This window comes from Amblyomma mixtum, chromosome 9, assembly GCF_055824585.1.
Source record: "Amblyomma mixtum isolate Tamu chromosome 9, ASM5582458v1, whole genome shotgun sequence".
Classification (NCBI taxonomy): domain Eukaryota; kingdom Metazoa; phylum Arthropoda; class Arachnida; order Ixodida; family Ixodidae; genus Amblyomma; species Amblyomma mixtum.
This window is the reverse complement of record NC_143020.1, coordinates 47,910,092-47,934,847: the sequence shown is the minus strand read 5'-3', so window position 1 is coordinate 47,934,847 and position 24,756 is coordinate 47,910,092. Positions and strand designations below refer to the sequence as shown.

Below are 24,756 nucleotides of genomic sequence, written 5' to 3'. Positions count from 1 at the left end.
GTCGTCTTCCTCACAATACAACTGGGATTGCGATCCGAGAAAACGCATGCGGTAGGCTCAAGAAAAAAGATTAAAATGTTGGAGAAAACAAAAAGGGCGGCGGCATTCTTCGAATATACAGTCGTGAAGCGGCAGTCACTGTTCTCTTAAAGAAGTTGCACCCACACCCTGTCTCGATCCTCCCGATTGTTCAGAGGAGCTCGTCACGCCGTCTGCCCTCTGACGCAAAGCTTTTGATGTACAGTGGAAAAGAAAAGCTGCTTCTTTTGCCAACCGTACGTATCTCAATATTTTAATTTCATTAATCTAAGCCAGGTCCTAGGCAACATACCTTGCCCCTAAAAGGGAGTGACTACAGGTATCGCACATATTGACTAGCGAAATTCATACACAGGACAGAGAAGGCGACAGAACACACGCTAGACTTGCAACTGAGAATTTTACTGGACAAGTAACGTAAATATACAAGCGCAAGGACAAGTTGGCTGTATATACCGTATTGTGCGTTTTTATCGTAAAGACTTTCAAAATTTTTCTTACCTCAACCGCTGGCTCGTTTGCTGTGAAACTGCATACAGAGCTGGCGTATTATGTTAACTTTTGTATCGTATCAAGTTTTACAACGGTACTTACTTAGTGGAGCCGTGCATCACGTAAAAACGTAATTGTCTGTGTCGAGATTGGTGAACCGAAACCCAAAACACCGAGTTTTTCTTAAGAGCGGCAGTAGCGCCATCTGTCTTCCACAATGAAATTAAGCAAGAAAAACACAGCTCAGGACTTCGCGACGTCGTCCTCCGACGCTTTAGGAGAACCACGAAAGCAGGTGGTACAAGTTGAACTGGATAAATTCAATGGACGAAAAAAAGACGTCAAACAATATTCTTTTAATGCAATAGCCTCGTTAAAATAGTTGTTTCTGGCATTTTTTTCGCTCAGAAAGCGCTTTAGTTGAAGCAGACGAAAGGGCCGGAACGGCGTATTCAAAGGGCCCGCACTCTTTGCAACGCTCGCCTTGGCGCCATGTGACGCTTTCCACTGCAGAAGACAGAAGGCGCTAATGCCGCCCTTCAGCAAAACTCGGTGTTTTGGGTTTCGGTACGCCGATCTCGACGCAGACAATTACGCTTTTGCATCATGCACGGCTCAACTATGTAAATACCGTTGTAAAACTTGCTACGATGCAAAAGTTACTATAATACGCAAGCTCTGTGTGCAGTTTCACCGCAAACGAGCCAGAAGTTGAGGTAAGAAAAATTTTGGAAGTCTTTACGATAAAAACGCACAATACGGTATGTACAGCCAACTTGTCCTTGCGCTTGTATATATACGTTACTCGTCCAGTAAAATTCTGAGTTGCAAGTCTAGCGTGTGTTCTGTCGCCTTCTAGGTCCTGTGTGTGAATTTCGCTAGTCAATATATGTGATACCGATTACCAATTAGCCCATCTTAAAGCATTAGCACTACAGGACAGCTTAATCCCTTTTCACTGATATATATACTATTTCAAGTTTAGAGTGTAAACACTACTAGCGTTTCCGGCATATGATCATAGCGGATCGCATGCAGCCAGTTTTATAGACAGCTCATTTTTTCATCGCGAGCCATCATCGCTAGGGGTGGAGTCTCTGTATATGCGCTTCTATAAGCAATGGTGCCGCCGACAACGAGGCGAAAGGCCAGAGGTAACACGAACGCTGGTGAAGATCACAACTACCTCGCGATCGATCAAGGCAGCAGCGTTGACTGTCACGTCTACAGGCTCAGCAGCCGCGTCTAGCATGCCGCTTCAGTAAACGAAGGCGGTACGTTTCCACCAGCCGTGTACCACGTCATCAGCCTGGCTACAAAATTCAATGACGCTTAACTGCTGCGTGGTGCACCTGCCTCGATAGTAAACGACTAGCAAATGTAAGTTTTTTTAACTGCTTATGGGCGAAAGGCCACTTGATAGGAAAGCTTCTGGCAGACAATTAATTCGTAGTGCTCGTGACTTTATAGCACGGGTATTTCTCATTAGCCGCTCCCAGTGAATTCATTCCGAAATGATGCAGAAGTCGATTGATTTAGAGATTAGCAAAATCACCGAATTGACTGCTGTTCGCCTGCCTAGCCAACTAAAACGGAAACCTGACAATTTATGTTAGCGGCCCTGCAACCACAGAACAACTTCTTTATTATTCCTTCTTTAAACTACCTTCCTTTATTAAACATCCTCCTTAAACAGCGTTAATATTGACATATTCCACCTGCACATGATTTTCGTTCACGCAAGAACCTTGGCCTTTTTTATCTGAGCGAAAGTTACGCTGAGTTTAATCGTGGAAGTGACAAGACGCGCGACTTTTAGAAAAAAAAATTCCGTTTATTTAGCCGATTTTTGGGAACGGCACTTTATGGAAGAACTTAAACTCGAAAATTGATGCTGCTCATTTAGCAGTGTACTTTAAGCGTTGCTTATTGTAAGGATTATTCTTTGGAGTTTTTTAGAAACCACTTTAACCTAGAGAACATAATGCTTCTAAAATACTTTTTTGTGCGATCTGGGGGCAAAGTGTTCGGACTTGTTCTGCATAGGCCGTGTGTTGGTCCGGTTCCATTTCTGTTGACCGCAGACACCACGCCAGCATGTCTGTGAATGAGAATGAAAGAGTGTTCATACAAAGAGTCTCATTATGCGAAAAGCACGTGAAACTGCCCGTATTTGTATATTAGGGGGTGTTCAAAGTGTTAGATACTCTAATAGGAGTACTTTGAGGTACTTGGTTGCTTCAGAATAAGGAAAGATATTCACACAATCGCACTGCTCTCTAAATTATGGGTCTGTGGAGCAGAAAACATGTCAGCGAGAAAGAGGAATGTCGCAGGAATGCAGAGGCGAAAGTACCGGACGGAGTTTCTTATTTAATTGTTTCACTCAACACAGGGCTAGAATTTCCGCCGTCGGGGATTCACGGCGATTCGCATTGAAAGCTCACTTCTACTTCAACGAAACAAATTGAAGCGGCTAATATCTGGAGCGCTTACTTCCTTATATCCTCGTTGTACTACATGCTTGAAGCATTTAACTCTGAAGGATAAGGAAGTGTTTGTGTACGGCAGCTCTATACTGTATAATAATCATAAGGCTTTGATTTACGAAAATACTATGTACATATGCTGTTACTAAGAATCAGGGCGGTGCGAGACAGCGGACAACATTGCTTATCTACCAAGCAGCAAAATCACTCGTCAAGAATACACTAGCATAATTTAATGAAAACACAAACAAATAAAAGTATGAAAACTTGATCAGGAAAATAGATTACGAAAAGAGATAAAAAATACTTAGGCTGGCCCGTTTTCCTTGTGAGTCGTAGAAAATGCATAGAATCTGGCAACGTGATTTTTGCATGTATAGGAAGTGTAAATAAATTCATGGCCATTGCGCTAAGTGAGGAGGATTTGTGCACAACGGTAGCGGCAAATGGGACTTCCTCTAGCCTAACATTGTAAATGGTTGCGCAGCATCCCTTACACAGGAAGTCGTCGCCAGCGACACTCGAGTTTAACGCGTTTAATTTCTGTTTAATTAGTTTGTGATGTATATCTATTGCCGATATAGTGTGTGCGCAATTCGCATTCACGTAATTCAGACAAAAAGGTAAGAACATGGTAAGTTTTTCTTAGCAGTGTAGGGTGGCTTCCTCTGCATCACGAGCGTTACAATCCTGTTGAAGGTTTAGTCGGTTGACGCCGTCTTCGTCACTTATGTGGCAATGAATACTTCCACGGACTCTGAAACGTTCCCACTACATAGCTTAAAAGTAAATTCCTGAATATTCACTCAGTCGTGTCGGCCGTGGAGTATGAATTTTCATAAACTTTATTATGTATGTCTGTGGACGTAAGGCCTGAGTCTGCTAGCGACTGGGCGGTCTGCTTTCATAGCGAGACCGCTTTCTGCTTCCTACCCAATGTGCCGCAAAATAGCGCGGGACAATGTTTTAAAGGTTATAGTGAAGACTTAAGGCTTCGTTGAAAAAAATCACCTGCAAAAATATCTGATTTGATATGTCTAATGAATACTGGTTATATGTTTTACTTTAAATTGAGAGCCTTCTCACTGCTTGTTTGAATTGGCTTTCCTCGCGGCTTTTTCGTTCTGGTGCTTAGTTTGTGTCTGCTGGATGGAAGATTCTGGCGCACTGAAGAGAATAGGAGACTGAGGAAGATAGGAGAATGGAGGCCTTCAGAAGGATGTAGGTGGATGGGTGGCGGTGGTCGTTGTTTTAGGGCGCACCTCCAGCGCCCGTTAGTAGTTTAAGCCCCGTCGCTGCCGTAGGTGTAACCGAGGGGAAACCATAAATAAATAAAAAGAATAAACACTGCCGCCACCGGGATTCGAACCCACGGCGGAGAGAACAGATCAGCTTCGCTGGAAACTGCTAATAGCACTCGGTAGCGAATCCCGCTTCATGTTAAACTATTGTTGTTTTTGTCCTCATCAACGTACTCTTGCGCTGTGTGTTGGAAATTGTCGTATTCTTCTACTAATACTGCTATCGGCCTCATATTCACATCCTCGCGCGCTATGCTTAGCAGAGCGTCGTCTTCTTGAACTAAGGTTACTATCGAACTAATATCGTCGGGAGACATGCCGACGACCCAAGAAAGTAAAACAATGAGCCTACAGAGCCTGATATACCGACCGAGCTGCTCTCAACTTTCGCACTAAAGAGAATCGTAATCGCCCTTAGAATTCTGGAAAGGGAAATCGGCGGAGTTGTTGGCGGGCACAGACTTGCAGGGTGGCCGCAAATTTCTGCCGCCGCGCACCGAATAGATGCACTAAACGGATGGTGGTACCAGAGGGTCAAGACTTCATGCACACACAGGCAACAGGCTTTCCACTGAACGAACGCTCTAGAGCTAACGCAATGTAAGTTACGCCTGTTGTATAAATAGCCCAATTTTGAAAACTACTGCAAACGTTCCCGCTACTTTTCAGATCTTCCTTCCCGTCCATACTTGATTCCTTCCATTACGGAGGTGTAGAGGTGTACACCCGCAGTAACACTTCTACTGTTCCTTTCCTTAGAAGCGCAATTATCTCCACAAAGGCGTTCTCTCTCTTCAACATCGGGAAGAATGAGGGCGCTCGTTTCTCGACTTCTGCTGCGAACTAAGTCTGAAGTGTCACCAGTGCAGAGACTAGATGCCACTGTATATAATATTCTTAATGTTACGCAGGATGACGAAAATATACTGCATCTTTGCCCTTGAATTACGGGGGCCTCGATTTGTAGGTGTCTCTGGGTACCAACTTTTGCGGGAAGTGGCTGGTGGAGCTTCTGGAACGGAACGAGGTTAAGCTGGTGGTGAGTGCTTTTTAGTTTCACCGTGGGCCTTTCGTTCCGGCGCAGATTGGGCTTCTGGTGAATGAAGGCTTCGGGCGAATGGAAGCTGGTGGATCATGAAGGTAGGTGATCGGAGGCTTTTGAGAATAGTGAAGATTCCCTTTGGGGTATTACCTTAAAACACTGCACCATTGTTGTAGACTGCACGAAGAGCCAGCTTTGCAGTACGAACATGAGATGAGATGGCCCCGTAATCAAGGATTAGCTGACCCCCCTCATCGCCGACGACACTAAAGGGAGCATGAGGCACGTGCTAGGAGAGGGGAGGGGATGAGGCTCAAGGTCTCTTAGGCTATGGCAGCAATAAGGGAAAGTAACTCATTATTTATGGCTTCTGTTGACGGGGAGGAGTTGGCTTATAAATTAGAGGACAGCAGAATAAGAGTAGCGCAAATTAATGCAGCCTCTGTTTTCTTTCGTGGCCCGTCAAAATGAGTGGCGGATGTTCACTAGGGCATGACTCAGGGTGAGAGCCCCGCTCACTGAAATCACGGTTACATGCACTGAAATATCGTAGGGAATGAGTGCTGTCACGTCCTTTTTCTCTTTTTTTTTTGCAGGCTTGCTTTATATGTCTGACGAAATGACGACACAGGAGGTATGCTGCTACAAATACTTTCAAAGGTTGCTTGTGAACCCACAGGGGGATTTTCCTATAGTTGTAAAGGTAGTGCGGTAGTATCAGCTGGGGCGCTATGCTGGAAGGCCCGAGTTTGCTGAAACTCGGAATCTTCCCGAGCTCTGGCGACGCCCTCAGATGAGTGAACTAATGGTAGCAAGACAAAATCCCACCCTCGTCACGTGTCCAACTTCATTAGGTTATCTGGATATATTCCGTGCTTTATCATCACATCGGCGCCACCTCATCGGCTTCTTGGGCGGTCTACAAAGAACGGGTCACGTGAGCCAACCGCCGGTGCACTTTTCATTGTGTGTCGCTCCACCAAGTGCACTGCGTGTGCAATTAGACAAACGAGGGTTGTTGAATTTTATAATGAACCCCCTTTATAAGCATTTTATAGTGTGCAAGATTTGGATGTAAAGCGCTTTGGATTGATTTATGCATTATTAAATTTTGCTTTGTACCGCGAGGGAACGCTACCAACGCCTGTCATCAGCTGACCGCCAATGGCGACGAGGTACACGTGCAAAGCTACGGAAGTAGTCCGCCAAAAAAAATAAAGAGAGGTGTATCACTCCGCGCTGTTCTGTGGCCGTGTGGTCTAACGCGTCGCTCCGGAGAGTCGACAGGCAATGGGAGCGCGTGGGTTCAAATCCCGCATGGTGTAACTTTTTTATTGCACATTTTTTTTCATCGCAAGTTGAATTTCGCGTGTCTTCAATGAGAAAACTCGTTTTGTTCAGAATCGCTTGAATATTATGCAGTGTTCTTAAATGAACTGCATGCATCTGTTCATTTCATGCATACCGCGTTAATGTGAGCTGTCCGAAATTCGTTGTCAATGAGCTCGCACCGGCTTTTGGTCAGCAGTGGCGGTTATCTTCCCGATTCTGCAGCATTGTGACTATACTTTTTAGATGCAAGTGAGAGGTTTGTGCGCAAGATGACATTCATTCGTCGGATTTAATTAATTAGCACAGTGGCGAGTGCTCTGCAGTGGCCCGATTAACAAGTGGCCATCTGCAACTTTCGATTTCGCCGTTGCCGAGGAGCTCACTTTTTTTTGTGAGCCTCTTTTAAGGTACCTGGCATGTTATGAATTGTTCTGTGGAACCGGTTAGCGGCTGATCCAGTCTTCGCCAAAAGAGTCTGGGACCGACTTTGGCACTGTGCTGTAGAGTAGCCCAAAGGACTTGGCGAGAACAATTATTTTTTACTGATTGCAATGTTCAATGCATAATGTGCCTTCCTCGTGAAATAGTTGGCCTTCACCATGTCAGGGCTGGACTTCGAAGGGGCCTTTACGCCAATGTAGGTCCCGTGTACGCATACCACGACGTCTATGATGCCGCAGCGCAGAAGGAAACGCTCCTCAACATACGCACGCTCGGCCGCAGTCGTGGGCAAAGCGAGCCACCGCTTCTGCACAGCCGCGTCGATAAGCGCGTCGGAGACATCCCTCGCACAGCGGCTCACAGTGCTTTATTGGCGTCCATTAAAGCGGTCTGCGCCGACGCTCCCCTGGAAGCTCCCGGTCGCGAAGAACCGGAGGGCGCAGAGGACTTGCTCTTCGACCGAAAGCGAATGAAGCCCGGTACGCACTCTCCGCAGGCGTGGGTCGTCGCCTAACTATTTACACAACCATCGTACCGATTTTTTGGAGAGGCGAAAATGTCGTTAGAATTCATCGTCGGCCAAGGCAGTAAACGGGTCCAGCCGGCCGTACTGAGATTTGCCGTCAGAAGCAGCGATTACCCAGGCTGCTGCTGCTGCCGCCATGACAGTCCCGAGATGAATTCGGGGCACTTCACCGTTCACGAGTTTAGCTCCGAGTTCACCTGTCAATCAAAACCATTGGTCACGCCCCCGGCGTGCCGTACATAAATTATAGGCGTACGCGCTATGGGTGGGCCACTCCCAACATCCCTGCCGGCTACAGGTATGCTGCGCGGCTGTGCTGATCGCTGACAGACATCGACGATGTTGACCATCGAAATATAACAGGCAAAACGAACGTCATCACTGATAAATCTAAGCACTTCTGCGAAGGACACGCAACGTGGCGAAAGCCGCCAATTTCTTCGCTCGCGTACCAAGATTGCACAACACTATAGCCTGTTGCAACCACGTAAGACACAGTACAACGCTGAAGGCGCGTCACACCTACTTGCAAGGCGTCAAACACGGAGCACGACGACGAACCGGTGCTTGGAGCACGTCCTACTCCAACAACATCGCATCACAGGTGTTTGGCTTGGCCGTCCCTTCATCGGTGATAATACTCAGCATCTATGTGTCAAACACATCTGGGTTGGACAAACGATCGCTGCTCCAGACCCAGTGCAATAAAGTGTTTGTAATTTCCAGCACGCAAGCACTGCGTACTTCACAACCGTAACACCTTTCTCTGTTCTCTGTTGCGAAGTCCGATTCCATTATTACAAACAGGATCCCTCACCTGCCCGAATGATATGAATGCGACGTCCCTGCGGTATACAACGGCGATCGACGTTAGTGACGAAGCCAGTCCGCAAAACCTTGAAGTGCGCGACGTTAACAAATACTACGCAGATACGCGCGCCACCCCCTTCATAGCTTTTAGTCAGCGTCTGATGACATAGGATGAGTTGTGTCGCTGGGTAGCACGCTCTTCGCATCCGCAGTGCACTAAAGAGGCGTCACACACAACAGGCATACGCAATGAATCATTGAATAGAGCCAAACAGCAATTTTTTTTTCTCACACCGCATCACAGCCGCTCGCACGGCCAATTTCTACCGCTGAGATTCGCCAAGAGCGTACTAAAAGCAATGGTTGGCCATAGCGGGGTGCGGCAGCGGCCGCAGCAGCGGAGAGCTCCACCTGAGGTCAGTGAAGAGAGCAGCAGTGACGCGGGGGTGCAGTGAAGTTCAGTTTTTTGCTTTTGTTTATTATGGAAGCCAGAAGATGCATGACTGTTATATTTTGATATACGACACAATAAAATATATTATCGCAATAGCCGAAAAATAAGACAGATTCAGCGTGTAGTAGTTGCCCAGTCTTTCCAGTCGAAGGCAGCGCTACCGGCGGCGTGTCAGCGCAGGAGCTCTCTCGTTTTCGACACGGTGGGCTGCCGCTCTAGTTTGTATGCAAGCCACGCTGCAAGCAATGGCCTCACTATCGCCTCTAGCGGAAGAAAGTGTCAAATCTTTGTTAATTTCCTAAAGCTATGCTTTTCAACAACGCTTCATTGGATTCAGATTTTAAAATACATTTGGAAATGAACAAAATGTTCATAATATTATCTGTTGCCTTTTAACGTATTCGAGAGAAGAGAAAGGGTTGATACAAGAGTGCATCTAGTGCGCACTGTTCGTCTTCGGAAATGGAGAGACAGATAGAGCTGAAAGAGAAGGCACGCCTTTGACGCGCCCGAAAAGGCGTGTCAAACAGCTAGCGGCGAGTGTGCAGATAGATAGCAGAGAAGTCACGATTTCGCGATTGCTGATATGGCGCTGATAACTTCAGGTAGCGCTGCGGCCTGGTATTGCGCAGTGTATTTTGTTTGAAGTGTGAAACAGGCGCGCAGGGTGCGCTTGTATCGTCTTTACGTGGCTTTATCTCTACATTTCATTGTCCGCTGCCTGCGCACGTTCCGCGCTATCTTCGTTCACTGACTGCCCTCATCGCAAACTCGGATGAAACTCGGGCGAGCGCCAAACTCGGGCCTTCCGGCATAGCGCCCCTGGACAAATGAACGAACGACGGAATAGATTGAACTTTATTCCAGGATACTTTCACATCAGACAAAAAAAAATGAATTGCGTGATAACAGCACGATATGAGGGTTAGCGTTTGTCGACTGAGTAGGCCGTTACTACTAGGTCCAGTTTCAAGAAATAAAGTCGGATCCCTCCTCTGCGGTCCGTTTAAATTTCCGACATATATAACATCTCTTACGCCCCCTTCATCGTTAACAGAAAGAAGCAAAGGCATTTTTATTATTTTCACTGTAGTATTCATGTTACTACGATGTAGGCATGAGAAATTTGTTTTGGCAAACTCTCTCACTAGAATATTGTCATGACACAATGGGGTAGACCGATTTCATCTTTTGCCCGATGACAAATATGCTCAGGGTTTTGTGATAACCGGAATAATGGCAAACGGGTTGCCATTATCCGGAATGTGCCACCAATTATTCTTGTGAGCCTGACCATTTATGGTTGTTTGGACTTGGGTGACGTGTACGCACGGTATCATGATTTCTCGTAATGTATCTTGAAGCCTTGGCTGCTATGCGGGATTCCCCAAATTCTGCTCTCGACTCAGTTTTCTCCGAGTACCGCAGAGGTGGCCTAGTGGTCTGACCATCCGCCCAGCATGCGGAAGGTACGGGGTTCGATCCCCAGTGCCGCCGGGCTCCCACCGGTGATACAACGGGTACAAGCTTTCCCCTGACCTGGTACTCGGCTTATTTAGGGTGAAATGCTTGGGAAATGTGTCGTTGAGCCCACTGTGAGTTGAAGAATTTAAAATACCTTGCAGCATGGCACTGTTTGGCCTAAGCTGCCCTTACGCCATAAAATTTCATCATCCATCATCATGATCACCATCATGAATTTTCCCCGAGTTTGTGCAAGGGCACTCACTCAACAAAGATAGTGTGGCACGCGCAGAAACACCTGACAATAAAGTGTCGAGATAATGGGACGTACGTCAACATAAGCGCAGCCTACGCCTGCCACGTGTATGTTTCAAATACACCAGACTCCGTAATGTAAAGCGCGAGCGCCGCTTAAACGCAGTATTGCAAACAGTAATATCGGGACTTATCCGCTGTCTGTATATTCACTCGCCGGAAGCTGTTTGCCCGCCTTTTTTGGGCGCGCGAAAGGCACGTTTCCACTTCTGGATCAATATCTCTCGATCCACGGTAGAACACGGACAGTGATTACACGATGAATTCTTTCGCTAAGCCTTTCATGAAACCACGACCATGCCAACTGACAGAGCTGTGTGATAGGATACTGTCGAACAATGGCGCATGCTCCATAACATCACCGTTGTTGTCCGCGGCCAACAGCTTATAAGCAGATGCAGTGGCACGTTGAAAGCTTTTTGATATGCGCTACTTGCTTAAAATTCAGGTTATAGTGTTCTTATGCCATAGAAACCAAACGACAGTCCATGCATTATGTGTTTTTACAGTGATGGTCGGATTGATCGGTGATGAAGCTGCTTGTAGCCGTTATATATTTCGACGGCCAAGATTGCTGTTGCCGGTCACCACTGCTTTGGTGCAGCCGACAAGGACTTTGGGCATAGACCAACCGCAGCATCTGCGCGCATAAAAGTTACATGCCATGTGTGGGATGTGAAATATGGTTTTGATTGACGGGTTAACTAGGCCCAAATTCGTGAATGATGGAAGCCCATGAATTAAATCAGGAATGTCATGATGTGATGGCAAAGGCGGTAGCACCAGTTGTTGGGACCATCGCTTCGAGTGGCCGCAAGCGTTAATATGACCGGCTGGAGTCGTTAAATGACATTACCCACAAAAAGTGTTGCGTCATTTTGTCCCCCCAAAAACGTCCGCGCGCTGTGCGACGAGGTAGGCGAGAACCCAATCTGTGGACGCTGGTTGTGGGTCCTCAATCGCTCACAACAGAAGCGCGTGTCTTCTGTGCACTCTGATTCTACGGGACCGGAAATTTACAGAGAGCCGTCGGCTCACACCGATACATTGGGCCTCACCAGATAAGTGTGAGTCGCTGTATAAGGTACGTCTGCGACGCAGAGAGCAGAAGTGGTGGCGCGCTGTTCGAAAGACTGCGGCCGACAGCGCTTCAAATAAAAAATGTTTCCGACGTCACGGCAGCATCACAGACTTCGCGGTCTCTTTCCACTGCACATATGTTGGAATGAAAGCCCCTTTAAAGTATAACCCAGGCATGATCGAGCAGTCAACAAGATTTCCATGCGTGAGCTAGAAAACTGCGAAAAAGCAGCAACCTAGTGCGACACATTTAAACAAGAGCAGCAGCCAAGTGCGACACATTTAAATGTCTGCTAAGTGCATTGACAAGCAACCAAAACAACGCCCTTTATCGCAATGATCGAACACTGGGAAATCGAAAATAGCCTACCTGGGAAAAGGTTGGCCATTCGGCGCCAGTTAATGTTCACGGTAGTTCATCTTATTTATGTCATTTATGATGAACTGCCCCTGACGGTATTTCATCATAAATAAGCACCGGTTTCTTTTGGGAAGCTTCTCCTGCTTTCCCCTTCAGAGCTGTTTTGTTAAATATATTTTCTGTCCAAGAAAATGAGTACACGAGGACAGGTAAGTGGAAAACTGCTAGGACCTGAGTTTAAAACGATTCCAATAAAGATGGATAGCTAAAATGTCAAGTCATTGTATGTGTCGCTGTGAGCGCAATTTTTAAACATTAGTCACCATTTCAGGTGAAATGTGTTAAAAGTGACCAGACGCGAACTAGCCCTCAGCTATACCTACCGCCAATCCCACATTGCTGAATGGGTTCTAGTGAGGCTATAATAAACCGTTATAAACAGTATTTATAAAGACAGAGTCTAAAATAATCTAATGTACACAGAGCAAAGCTTCCGACGTTGCCCATAAGTGCAAATTAGGCCCCGAAAAATACTAATCATTATGATCACAGGCGAAAAGGCGCATATTGACTTTCGGAATCTAAAGTGTCAAAAATGCTTTCATGTCGAATTCACGAGGTTAATCATCGATTTTCCACTAGTGTGTGTGTGTATGTGTGTGTGCGGGCGTGCGGGCGTGCGTGTGTGTGCGTGTGTGTGTGTGTGTGTGTCATCTCTGCAAGGTGGAACAGTCGCCACTGTTAATAAAGTACCGAAGTCGAGGGCAGCAATTCCTAAAGCAGAAAAAGAAGTGCACCGGCGGCGAAAACTTTTCGCCGTTCCTCCGCCGTCAACCGTAAGCGCTGCTTCATTTTTTTCACACATGATTGCGGAAAGCAAATCACTTACAAGAAACCCCCCCCCCCTTCCCCTTCGCCCTCCTGTATTTTTTGCATAAAGACAAAGCCCCCACTGCTGATGAAGCGAACGTACTAAGGCGAAAGCCTTTAATGCCTCATACTGTCGTTAGCAGACGCGTCGGCAGGAGTGTCGACAGACGCGTCGGCAGGAGCGTCGACAGACGCGTAGGCAGATTCGTCCGCCTTTAGGCGCCGCTGCTTAAAAGGCTCAAGGTTCCAGCATGAATAAAGGCGCATCTAGTGAATGCATGGGCTTCATAAATAAAGTAAAAGAAGTAAAGTCAAGAAAAGGATAATAAAAAATAAAACTAAGAATATAAACAAAAACCAAAACAAAAAAAAATAAGATGTGAAAATAAAAAGAAAAAACAATAAAATTAAGAAAAGGAGCAAAAAAACACGAAAAATAAAAAAGTAAATAAAAACAAACAGTGGCCAGGAAACGCTTTCGCCTTGCAGCACATTAGAGAGCCAAAGTGCCCCCTGAATTTTTGTTAGAAAAATTACTGATTATTCTGAATCGCATTCAGTACGCATCTTGCACAGTAAGAAGTATTGTACTCGTACAATAGTGCACTAAATAAAAATGCACTAAAAGTGTTTTCTAAATAATTTTCTTACACAGGTGATGCACTCATTGGAACGATAAAAAAAATTAAAGAAGCACCGACAGTGTGATCACAGGATTCGTACTTTGTAGACCGCCCACAAAACACATAAGGTGACTCCCAAATGGTGGGGTATTCAGATCGATTCCAGACCCAATGAAAGTGGATATGTAGAGAGGAGGAAATTTGGTCTTCGAAAAATCAGAATCAGAGCTCAGGCAGATTCAGAGTTTCGCAGTATCGGGCATCCTGCACAGCAGTATCCTGAAGCGAACACTCGGGAAAGAAGGTTTTGTACGAGCTCTGATTTTCGCCGAAGGCTACACTTTCCATACAGTTATAGGCTCACCATTCCAGCATCACAATTCATTCCGTCAGGCATGCTGTACTCATCACACACGGTCAGTTCTATTTCTTCGTCACACACGCAGCACTGAATTCTGCACTTGCTACGTAGACTTGAGGACTCCTGTGGAGAGTGAAATGCCAGTGAAAACATTTTTTCTCCACCAAATCAAATCCTCACTCAACACAAATATTTGCTGCTATGGAAGGCAGCGCTTAAATAATAAAGAAAACTAGAGGGACACACAAACTTCTCTTTCAAAGTGTGATGAGATACCGGGTTAGTGCCCATATACATGCAGAATTATATAGTCTCTGCATTCGTTGATCATTGGGAGTCTTGATAAGACTCATAGAGCAACGGTTAAGCGGAGAAGGGATGAGCCTTTACCCCCGCGGGTGGCTGTTTAGACCCGGATTGCTGTTCCCGAGCAACTTCTGGCGACCAAAAGTTAATTTAACTCCCATCTGCCACCGTGGGTAGTTTTCTTACCATCCGATCGGCCATGGTGGTGGTGGGCAGGTTGTGGGGATGTCAAAGGGTCACCTGTGAAGCGATAGCTTCACTCTGCTGGGTAGTGAAGCGATAGTGAAGCGATAGCTTCACTCTGCTAGGTAAAGCCGGCTATTGCCGTTTGTACACCACACAACAACAGCCAGATAATGAGAAAACGGCCACCGTGGCAAGTAGTAGTTAAATTAATAACTCGTCGCCCGGGAAGAACAACCTGGGTCGCACAAGGCCTACCGCGGGGAGCACTTGCAACCGCAGGGCAGTGGCGCGTCGCTTAACCGCTGCACCACTGCGCCAGGAGGGGATATGACGACTCCCAAGGATCTACATTAATGTGAGGTAGAGAATGACTTCCTTTATGTATTCGAATTAACCAATAACACTATCGCGCCGTGCCCTAAAGGCGGAGTTTAGGTGTGCCTTTCTATTCACTCAAGCCGCCGCCGTCGATGACGACACCGAGTTTCCGGCTGAAGCGGCCCTTAACGTCATTACGTTAAATTTCCAAAGAAAAGACTAGGAAATATCCTCTGAACAAATATCCAGTTACAAATATTGACAAGTGATAGGTCAAAAAATTAGTATTGAGAAATATGCACAGTACGAAGTTAATCAGTAAAAGAAAACAAATCTTAGTAGCAGACATTTCATCGTGAAAATAAAAGTAAGATATCATAAACTTATGAAGTCACAACGAAACAAAATGTGGCTAGTGCAGCGCAGACGGTGGAAATAATTGATAGGTTGGAAGAAACATGCGGTAGTGATTTCTGCCCCTCAGATATCGGGCAAAATGTGAGTGACTATTGCCCTAAGGGAGGGGAAGTTTTTTGACCACATGAAATATTGTTTGGCTGATCACATGACATGAATTTCTCGATTATTATCGAGATAGCCCTTCTTGTTGCTTTCAGGAGCTAATGTGAAGGGTGCTTATTAAAATGCAATATTTTACAAGGAAGCGCTTTCATAAGAACCTCAAAGTAATTGCTTTTATAACGAATTAAAAGGTGCAAAAAGAAACAGTTTACCAGTCACCACCTTCCATTGTTTAATAAATTACCCGGAACGCAAACTTTTGAGAACACACTTCCTGTTTGAGGAGCGCCCAGAATAAGCTTAAAACCACGTTCTCATAATAGAATCTCTACGCGCAGTGGAGGCAAAATAGCTTTGATGGAGTACATAAGGAAGCAAAGAACATGCCATAGAGAACACACAGTGGTTACCAAAAACGTACCTTATTTGGCTCTGCGGTGGGGTCACCAAGATGTATTAGTCTGCAAAACTCTTCACTCGTCATATCTTGCCCAGGGAATGACTCGGTTGTGTAACAAGCCTCTTTACTGACTTCAGTGCAAGAACTTGACAAATTCCTGCCCAAGAACAAGACACTGGTTTTCACAAAGATATTCTTGCGGCGTTGCCAGGGTTTTTACTAAGCAGCAAGAAACTTCTCGTTCATTACGCGATCACAAATGTTCTTGCGTTAGCAAATATACCTTCGTTGATTAGAAAATAATTACTACATAAGAAATACCAGTTAATGGCACGGTGTTACGGTAAATATCTGTGTACGCAGGCTTGATTTCTTCAGGTATTTCAATAGAGTTCTGTTGCTTGTTTTGATCTCGCCCTTTCGATTGCCATCGTGAAGGGTCTCGTAATATCCTTAACTTTCCATCAAAACTAACAAAACTAATATGACGGCAGCGTTGAATAAAATCTACACCACTTTCTGAGTTATCGCACGCATAAACATACCGAATTCACCTACGTACTGCAGTCAGCTGCCACACTTAGTGATGTTACCGTGAGACGACGCTGCTGCAAATATTTTGCGCACTGAGTGCAGAGGCTACTACGTCGTTTTCACACGCAGCTCTTAAGTAGCTGTAACTTCGATTGGATGGCGCCAGCGATTGGGGTATGTACGCATGAAAGCACAGGTTAAGCATTGGATGTTTCAAACGTGGAGTTTTCACCTGCACACAACCCGTATTTGTTCTTTGGAGCAGTTGGATAGCCTGTATTTGTTGCTATCAAAGCCCCACTGGCTCATTAAATATCCGTCCATCGAGGGACAGCATTCCGCCCCTGGGTAGTCTGGATAACCCGAAAGTTTGTCGCTTGTGTTATCGTGGAAGGCTCCCAATCTGAAAGCGATAGGAGAAGGATGTCACATGACATGGAAGAAACTCAGTTCGAAACGTACGCTTTATTCAAGCAAAGCAATCCGCCTGTTCACTGAACACAACCGAGGCTTTCATCTCCGCATATATCCCGGTAATTGTCACTTATCTGCAAATTAGGTCGGTGCACTGCTTCAGCAGTAGTAAAAAAGATTGGAGCAGCGGTTTGATGTGGGTTCCCACCGAGAACGAGGCCATGCATTCCTTTCTCGCTTTCATCCCACGCGCGACACTTATTTCCTTCTTGTAGTAGAAACAAGCAAGCACAAGTCAAGTGATAGCGAACATGTTCGCAACCATCTTAAAAGTTTAACTGCAGAGTATCCGAAAAAATATATGAAAAAAATAAAAAATATGAACTGGACCAACGCCGCAGCTTTTGCCGACAAATGCTCCATTGCATTTTTCCAGGTGAGTGTGCCTTTCAGTGACAGGTTGAAAAAGGCATGAAAAAATGTGACCCCCAAAACAAAGGGAATAACCATTAGACACTTAGATAAAGCATGGAACGTCTATCTTTGGCAGGTGTTACTGACTTTTTGCGTATAAAGCTATGTAATTTTTAGGCATGAAGATAATACTTGTGCCGCAGGCAGAAAACATTATGAGAAAAAAAATCATTGCATTGAAACAATCATTCATGCTATTGTAGAAAATTTTGTTCTTGATACTGTTCGCTGGTGTGAACATTGCTATCTCCGAAAGGAAGGAACCGAGTTGCGTACACCGGCGTCGAAAACAAAGCCAATTTTTTTTATGGTTTCTTAGTTGTACTCAAAGTAGTTGGGTGATGGTGTCGAGGCGCCCGCAAAAAGTCTTCCAAATCTTCACGTCTCTGCTCTAGCTACTAGAAATTTTCCTAGAAGTTTTCCTCTAGAAGTTTTCCAGTGCTGCATATCGTCAGTTTTATTTTCTAATGGAAAGCGTAGCGGTGTTTTCTACCTTTGTTAATAGTATTATTTCATTACTTTCTAGGATTTATTAGGTCACCTTGAAGTAGCGTAGTTCGAATGACCACAGAAAGTTATTTGATATATTCCCAAATCGGTGACTACGCCGTAGTCAGCTAAACATGACGCGGAAATGGAATGCTCCTTTTCATTGTAACAAAAAAAAATGCACGGAATTTGTGTTATATTATGACTCTAGGTTCTGATACGTAATAAATCTTTTACGGTGTGAACTGCACGACAGCTGAGCTGCATATGGACACAAATATGTTTTAGCTAGTTCTGACAGTTTTTTTTATCACTGTCTGCAGGAATCCCCACTGCACCTCCTCCAAGCTCAACTGCGGATTTCCTCCACCGCTCCCTGCTTGGCAAGCAGACAGCACCTCTGCTTCGAGTTCTCTCTTTCCCCTTCATGACCAAAATTCAGGGGGCACTTTGGCTCTCTAAAGTGCTGCAAGGGGAAAGCGTTTCCTGGCGCACTCTTTGTTTTTATTTACTTCTTTATTTTTATATTTTCTTTCCTTTTCTTATTTTTATTGTTCTTTATTTTTATTTTCATGTCTTAATTTTATTTTGGTTTTATTTTTGTTTATTTTCTAATGTTTATCATTTATTTTCCTTTTTCTTGACTTTATTCCTTTTATGTTATTTATGAAACCCATGGATTCACTAGCAGCGCCTTTATTCATGCTACAACCCTGAGCCTTCGTGGCGGAGTGGTAGCGTCTCCGCTTCAAATGCCAAATGCCCTAGTTCGATTGCCACCCTCGGCGCAGTTGCTTTTTAAGCAGTGACGCCGAAAGGCGGCCACATATGCCGACGCGTCCGTCGACACGGCTGCCGACGCGTCTGCTAACGACAGTATGAGCCATTAAAGGCTTTCGCCTTAAAACTCCTAGCGCTTGAAGAACGTACAGATGCGAAGTAGATAACACGGCCGCTGTCTGTAGCCATCCGTTTCTTCATGTGCTAGAAGTTTCATCATGACGAACAAACTCGCCAGAGCATCCAACATTACAACTTCCACTTTGTTTTCCCCGCCCACCGATGCTAAGAGAACCGAGCGCTGGCCTCCACCACTGTTCTCACCTGTTCTCACCCACTCGCATAGTTTGTGGTTACGGATCGTGATTGCGGATTCTGGGCCATAAAAAGCTTTCGCTTTAACATGAAATGCGTATCACGCGTCCGGAAATCATTGCATAGTGTAAGGCACTTGGGAACTTACAAATGACCCAGCTCGTGGGCTATCGTGGTTACACCAATGAAGGAAAGGGGCTTGTCTTCTCCGACAGCGACGTTATTTTTTCCACAGACACCACCAATATACGCCATACCTGAAAAAGATTTTTTTTTATCAGAAACAAATTAGTCGTCTGTTCCCCGTAGATAGTTAACATATACTGTATGTGCCCCGTACGACGTTAATCGAAGCAGCTAAAATCCAAACAGATACACAACGGCCATCAGTTGCTACTAATTTAGACCACGTTCAAAGCTCAGTAGGTTAGAAATGTGTAAGTCGGTGTATAAATACTTGCGGGTGGACACTCACAATACAGTATATTTTCTTGGACAACAAAGCTTAGCCTACATACGTAGGCTGAGAACAAACCTGTATGAATTAGTTTCATTTTAAAATCTGGCGGTGCCTATGCTTCTACATGGACAGAGATACCCCACGATATGATGCCGAAATGCGATGCAAGTGGTCGTCCACTATCACTACCTGCCAGTGATTTCCTGGCCGAACTAAATGGCGGCCTTTTGGGTTCAAAAACCGGCTCTATTGTACACTTTGCAACAGCGCATGTTTTATCTATTTAGCAGACAAAGCCTTACAATATTTTTTTTCTTTTGTACGTGTAGCGCATGCCGAACGTTTGTGCAACTGTGTTTATAGTCCCATGTTCAGGCGCCACAGTATGCAGGTGCATTTTACTTCGTGTATCACCGGTTCGTCCACTGCGTACTAGCCTTACCAGGAACGACTACATTGCGTACTAAAGTCGTACATGGGTTTTGGGAGCGATGGATAGCCAAAAAATCATCTCTTCTGACAGCGTGAAAGTATTGAGTGGTTTAGAGGTGGCTAGCAGCAGTATTTTCGGGTAAAGTAAAATAAATACTGTTGTAACGATCACTGTAGTAAATATAAATATTTCCTTACCTTCAACACGTCTTTGACGCCAGTGCCCTCCCGTGTATGATAGGTCTTGGCTAAACAAAATGATAAATATTTTTTTTTGTTAAATCGAAATAGCGAATTTTTTGTATTTAGGGGTCGTCATGAATTTTCAAATGGATATGAAAACACTTTTGCGCGGCTACTGATGTGCACCGAGTAAAAGTTCCGTTTTCATAGGTTGAGTTTTTGGTGTAGGGGCAAGAAAAATAATGACTACTCTCTTATAACTTCTCTATAAGCTCTTGCTGAAAAATGCTTGTAAATATATAAGAAAGCTCTGTAGATTAAAACTGTGCTTGTTTCTTTCCGACCCCCATTGCTTTTCTCACGGGGATGAGGGAAAAGCCAGGGAGCTCTGGCGTTCGGGGAAAAATAGATTTCCACTCATCGTTCTTTGGGGATTGCTTTTTGACATCGGCTTGCTTTTTACTTGCAATCTCTGTGCATACATGCTTCGTTCTCACCTGAATGTACCTCGGGATCTTATTTAAGGAAGGTTTTGTAGGCAATATTTCGAGTATGGTTCAACGGTGGATACCTCACGGTTAATTCGCTGCCGGCCTATGTGCTCACAGGCATATGACGACTATGTTATCGAAGTTCTTCACCCGCGGAGAGTTTATGAAGGGCCATAAAACTTTAGTTTATTATCTGCAAAGCTGTCATTGATGCGGCTCCTGAGGCGACACACTTTCGTATTTACACACCTTGTTTTATACATATTTCGCATCGGCAGTGCACGCGTCGAATGTCAGAGAGGCGGTGTCATGAACCGGCCTAACGTTCCCACCAATTGCTAGTGATGTGGTTGCTTTGTGCCCTGTTCTGTTGTATCCTGCGTCTTGATGAAACAGCGTTTTTGCTGCCCTTTGACAAAAAAAATTGAAAACAGCAGCAGCAAAGCATGGTAAAAAAAATCTTGGTTTACAGGGATTGAACGTCTCAAAGGCACTCAGGCTATGAGGGACGCCGACCACTTGGGGCTCTCGAACTTGCACTGGCATCGCACAAGACGCGGGCCTCTAGAATTTCGATGGAGGCGAAATTCTAGCATTATTATTGTATTATTGTTATGGACTTCTAACAGCGCCACGAAGAAAGAGTAACGGTAACAATATTCTATACCGGAAACAGGTTTAAGAAGGAATTAATTGAACTTGGAAGCGCTACAGAACTGAAAATGCTTGCGCAAAGCAAAAAGTGCAAATGGCTGTCGTTTGTTTCCAGAGACCATCCATACCATGTTAAGAAGAAGGCCAGGTCACAACCGTTGAAAGCACCACGATGTGCAAGGGCTTGCATGTTTTTCAGTGTCACTGCTATATCCACGTAGTTTTCATTTGTGTTATTTATAACTTCTTTACTCTGAAACGTTAATCATGGAATTTTTATTTAGCACGAGAAATAATTACGATGTGACTGTAGTTCTCGGCACAAATTATAAACCAAGAAATGCATGCATACATATCCAGATATCATATTACCATGAATAAAAGATTTACGATACGAATCAACATAATAAAATTTTCAGCCATTGCTCAACAATACTACTGCAGTGAGGTTTTGTGTTTCTTAACTGAGCGTGATATCGCGCTCGCGCTCTCTTTTTTCTCATAGAGGTCGTGCTGGAACTCCCCCCACCCCCTCCCGTGGCTGCTGAGATCAAGCTCTCTGATCTTGGCTTCTGTCTCCTCCATGCTGCGTTGACTCCTCCCTGCCACATACGCTTTTCTCGGCAACATAATTTTCTTTAATTTTTCTTTAATCTTTAACTTTTGGGATATTGGTATTAAATGGTTAACTATGATTTACAAAAAGTCCTTTTCTCCTTGCATTAAATCTTGTTCTTTCAAGGTGCAATGCATTATTATGTTACACGGTTGTCCTACCTAGCTGAGCGTCAATTTGAATTTGTTTGCATAGTTATAATAAGAGATGTTCTTGTTGAGGTGAGGCACGTTTTGCTTAATGATTGTGATGGTGGAGATGGACGTACGCATGAAGGAATAAAAATATGCACACAACGAACTGACAGAGCAGACCCTAATTATCATCCTGCCTAGTATTCCTTAATGCAATAATATTGTTTGATTTAACAACCAAGTAGCTGAATTCTTGAAAAGATAGCGTGATAGAAAGTATGCGTGGCTTAGAGCATTGCCATTTAACAGAAGTATTAATTAAAAGATGTCCGCATAGTTTCATTTTGTGCAGAACAATTTTTCTTCCCAGATCTAACATAAATGCATTTTGTGGAGGTCTGCATCAGGAAAATTGATGATTCCTGCTGCTGAGGGGAAACACTTACCATATTCGTCATGATACGGTTAAGTTGGAAGCTTATTTTCGGTTCCTCTGTATCAATGAACCTGAGGGATACCTTTATGGAACAGAAAATCCCAATAATTAACCTGTGCCAAAAAATCGCGCAATATACGCGTACAATAACACATTGGGAGTTTATAACGAAAGAATAAGCTTGATGAGAGGGCGAGAAAAGATGAATAATTTGCTGCGAAAATTCAGCACCAATAATAATTAGAAGGGCTTTCCGAAAAAGAGCAACGCCCCTGGCTACTTCATTGTCTACTGAGAAATAACCAAACCGTAAATATTTGTACTGGGAACTCAAATAAACATTCCTTTCTTTTTCTGTCCGTCACGCGGCAACCATCACCTGCTTCATCAGAAATACCACTAGTCATTCACCTTGCAAGTATAGTCCAAAATTACCAGTGTACAACACGCGCAGCTTAAAACATATAAACCATAAAAATTACTCTGTTCTAAGTCGCCTTCGAGTTTTAATGAAGGACGAAAACCTCGGTAACATGCAAACCAGACAGCACATACTCCACTGCGGTTTACGTGATGGCTACAGCAGTTTCAGGTTAGCAATATAGGTTTCCGGTTCAGCGCGCAGTGACGTATAGAAGTCCTGTGCTCAGAATTGCCCATTCCATCAACGGTTATGCGCAGACAGAACAGGGATGCATAAAGAATTCTGTGCTCAGCCGGGTGCTAAGAGCGCAGTTGAACATCTGCTGATCTCTGAGCACCTGGTGCCGAGATAGGTACGGTTTGGTTTGGTTTATGGGGTTTAACGTCCCAAAGCGACTCAGGCTATGAAGGACGCCCGTAGTGGAGGGCTCCGGAAATTTCGCCCACCTGGGGTTCATTAACGTGCACTGACATCGCACAGTACACGGGCCTCTAGAATTTCTCCTCCAGAGAAATTCAACCGCCGCGGCCGGGATCGAACCCGCGTCTTTCTGGTCAGCAGCCGAGCACCATAACCACTGAGCCAACGCGGCGGCAAGATAGGTACGAATGCGACACATCACCACGTGAAGTGATAGGACTGATATGCTATCTAGGATGCCGGAGGTGAAATAAACGCTTACCAAGGAATTACTGCGATCAGAACATACATTTCATCGCTCGTCTCTTTCTCTTTTGCTCCCTTCGTCCCCTCCCCAGCCAACCGGGCTCTGCCAGGTTGATTTTCCTGCTTTCCTTTTCTTGCATATCTATTTCTCTCACTCTATACAGCAGGGAAAATGTATTTTATATAAGAGGAAGAGTTAGAACTTCTTGGCGCTGATTTGCTTTTGAGTGTGGTCGTCGAACTTGATTGACACAATCAAGCGATGTTATATACACGCACCTCCCATGGTCAAGGCTCAACCGAACTTCTAAAAGCATTCACTGCATTTGAAATGTGTCGCCTGGCAAATCTTTGGTATGTTTACAGAGCCGCACCAGCTGCCATTGAAGAAATGCCTTGGCACGTGCCGTGATTCCTGGTGGTTTAATAAGCATCCGGTCTCATTATTGCGAAGATGATATGCTGAAAACATAATTTTTTCAACCCATAATCAAAGATAATACACATTCTTGCGAACGCTTTATGCCTAATTGAGCTTCACCATAACTGTGTTCTTTCGGCCCTTAATAATGAAGTGAACATGGTTACTGAATGTGCGACAGGCATGTTCACTGCGCAGTTTCTTAAAACCCAGCTATGCTTGAAATTACTGACGTATTTCAGGTTTGTTTTGTAATTTCTGACATAGTATTCACCGCCTTGTATTTAGCGGAATGAGAAAAATCTTGATTCGAATTGGGCGAGAAGTTTGGTTAGAGCAAAGCCAAGCTCAAAAAGGATTTTGTCCGTGGCCTCTACTTATGTGTGATAAATAAGTTAGAAGAGCCTAAAAATGAAATGAATATACATACTGCATTCAACATGGTAGCGAGGTAGTCGATAAGGTCGAACAGTGTTTTAAATGCCTTTGTATAAGCCTCGTCGATAACAAAGCATGTTTCAACGACAAATTTCCAAGGACTTTCCTTTGGTTCCATGCCTTTAGTTTCTGCAATCGTAAGGATATATGACTGAATACAAGTTGCTATATGCGATCAGAGAAAAATGTTGGAAGAAATTAGAAAGCCTCTGATGCCACAGGTTTTGCATGTTAGAGACTGCGACGCTTTAATCGCGAACAAAGATACAATGACAGCTTAACGTTGTCTTTTGTCCCTTTTAATTTTTTTTACAGCAGGCTTTTCTACGCAATAAGTGTCGTTCGCTTCTCCAGTTATCGAGCGAACAGTAATGTTTTTTGCTGCCCTTCTCTGGCTCTATAAAAGACTGTGATTCGGCAGGCAACCTCCCAGTCCGGTTATCTACAAACCGGACATGAAGTCCCCTAACCATGCGTCGCACAGAAAACAAGGTTGTGACTGTTTTCCGCGAGTGTTCTCTGGTCCCAGTCAACCACGGATATCCGTGGTAGGTCCGAGTAAGGTCCGAATCTCCAGTGCCAGGCTGGGATGTCCATAGGGCATGCCTACGTATGTCCATATTCGGATATACGCATCGGAGATTCTGTATATGTACGAGGGAC

At 44.7% G+C, this 24,756-nt stretch overlaps 1 long non-coding RNA gene across 6 annotated transcripts; it reads left to right on the top strand.

Annotated features, from left to right (window-relative positions):
* The first annotated feature begins 145 nt into the window (after positions 1 to 145).
* Positions 146 to 22,977, top strand: LOC149328917 (uncharacterized). Of its 6 annotated transcripts, XR_016285515.1 has the most exons (4): positions 146 to 275; positions 5,289 to 5,360; positions 5,960 to 5,997; positions 20,777 to 22,977. It is a non-coding gene; the product is annotated as an uncharacterized LOC149328917 (long non-coding RNA). The 6 variants fall into 6 exon arrangements; XR_016285511.1 differs by lacking the exon at positions 20,777 to 22,977 and having other exon boundaries at positions 5,960 to 13,086; XR_016285513.1 differs by lacking the exon at positions 20,777 to 22,977 and having other exon boundaries at positions 5,289 to 5,461; positions 5,960 to 13,086.
* Positions 22,978 to 24,756: the final 1,779 nt, after the last annotated feature.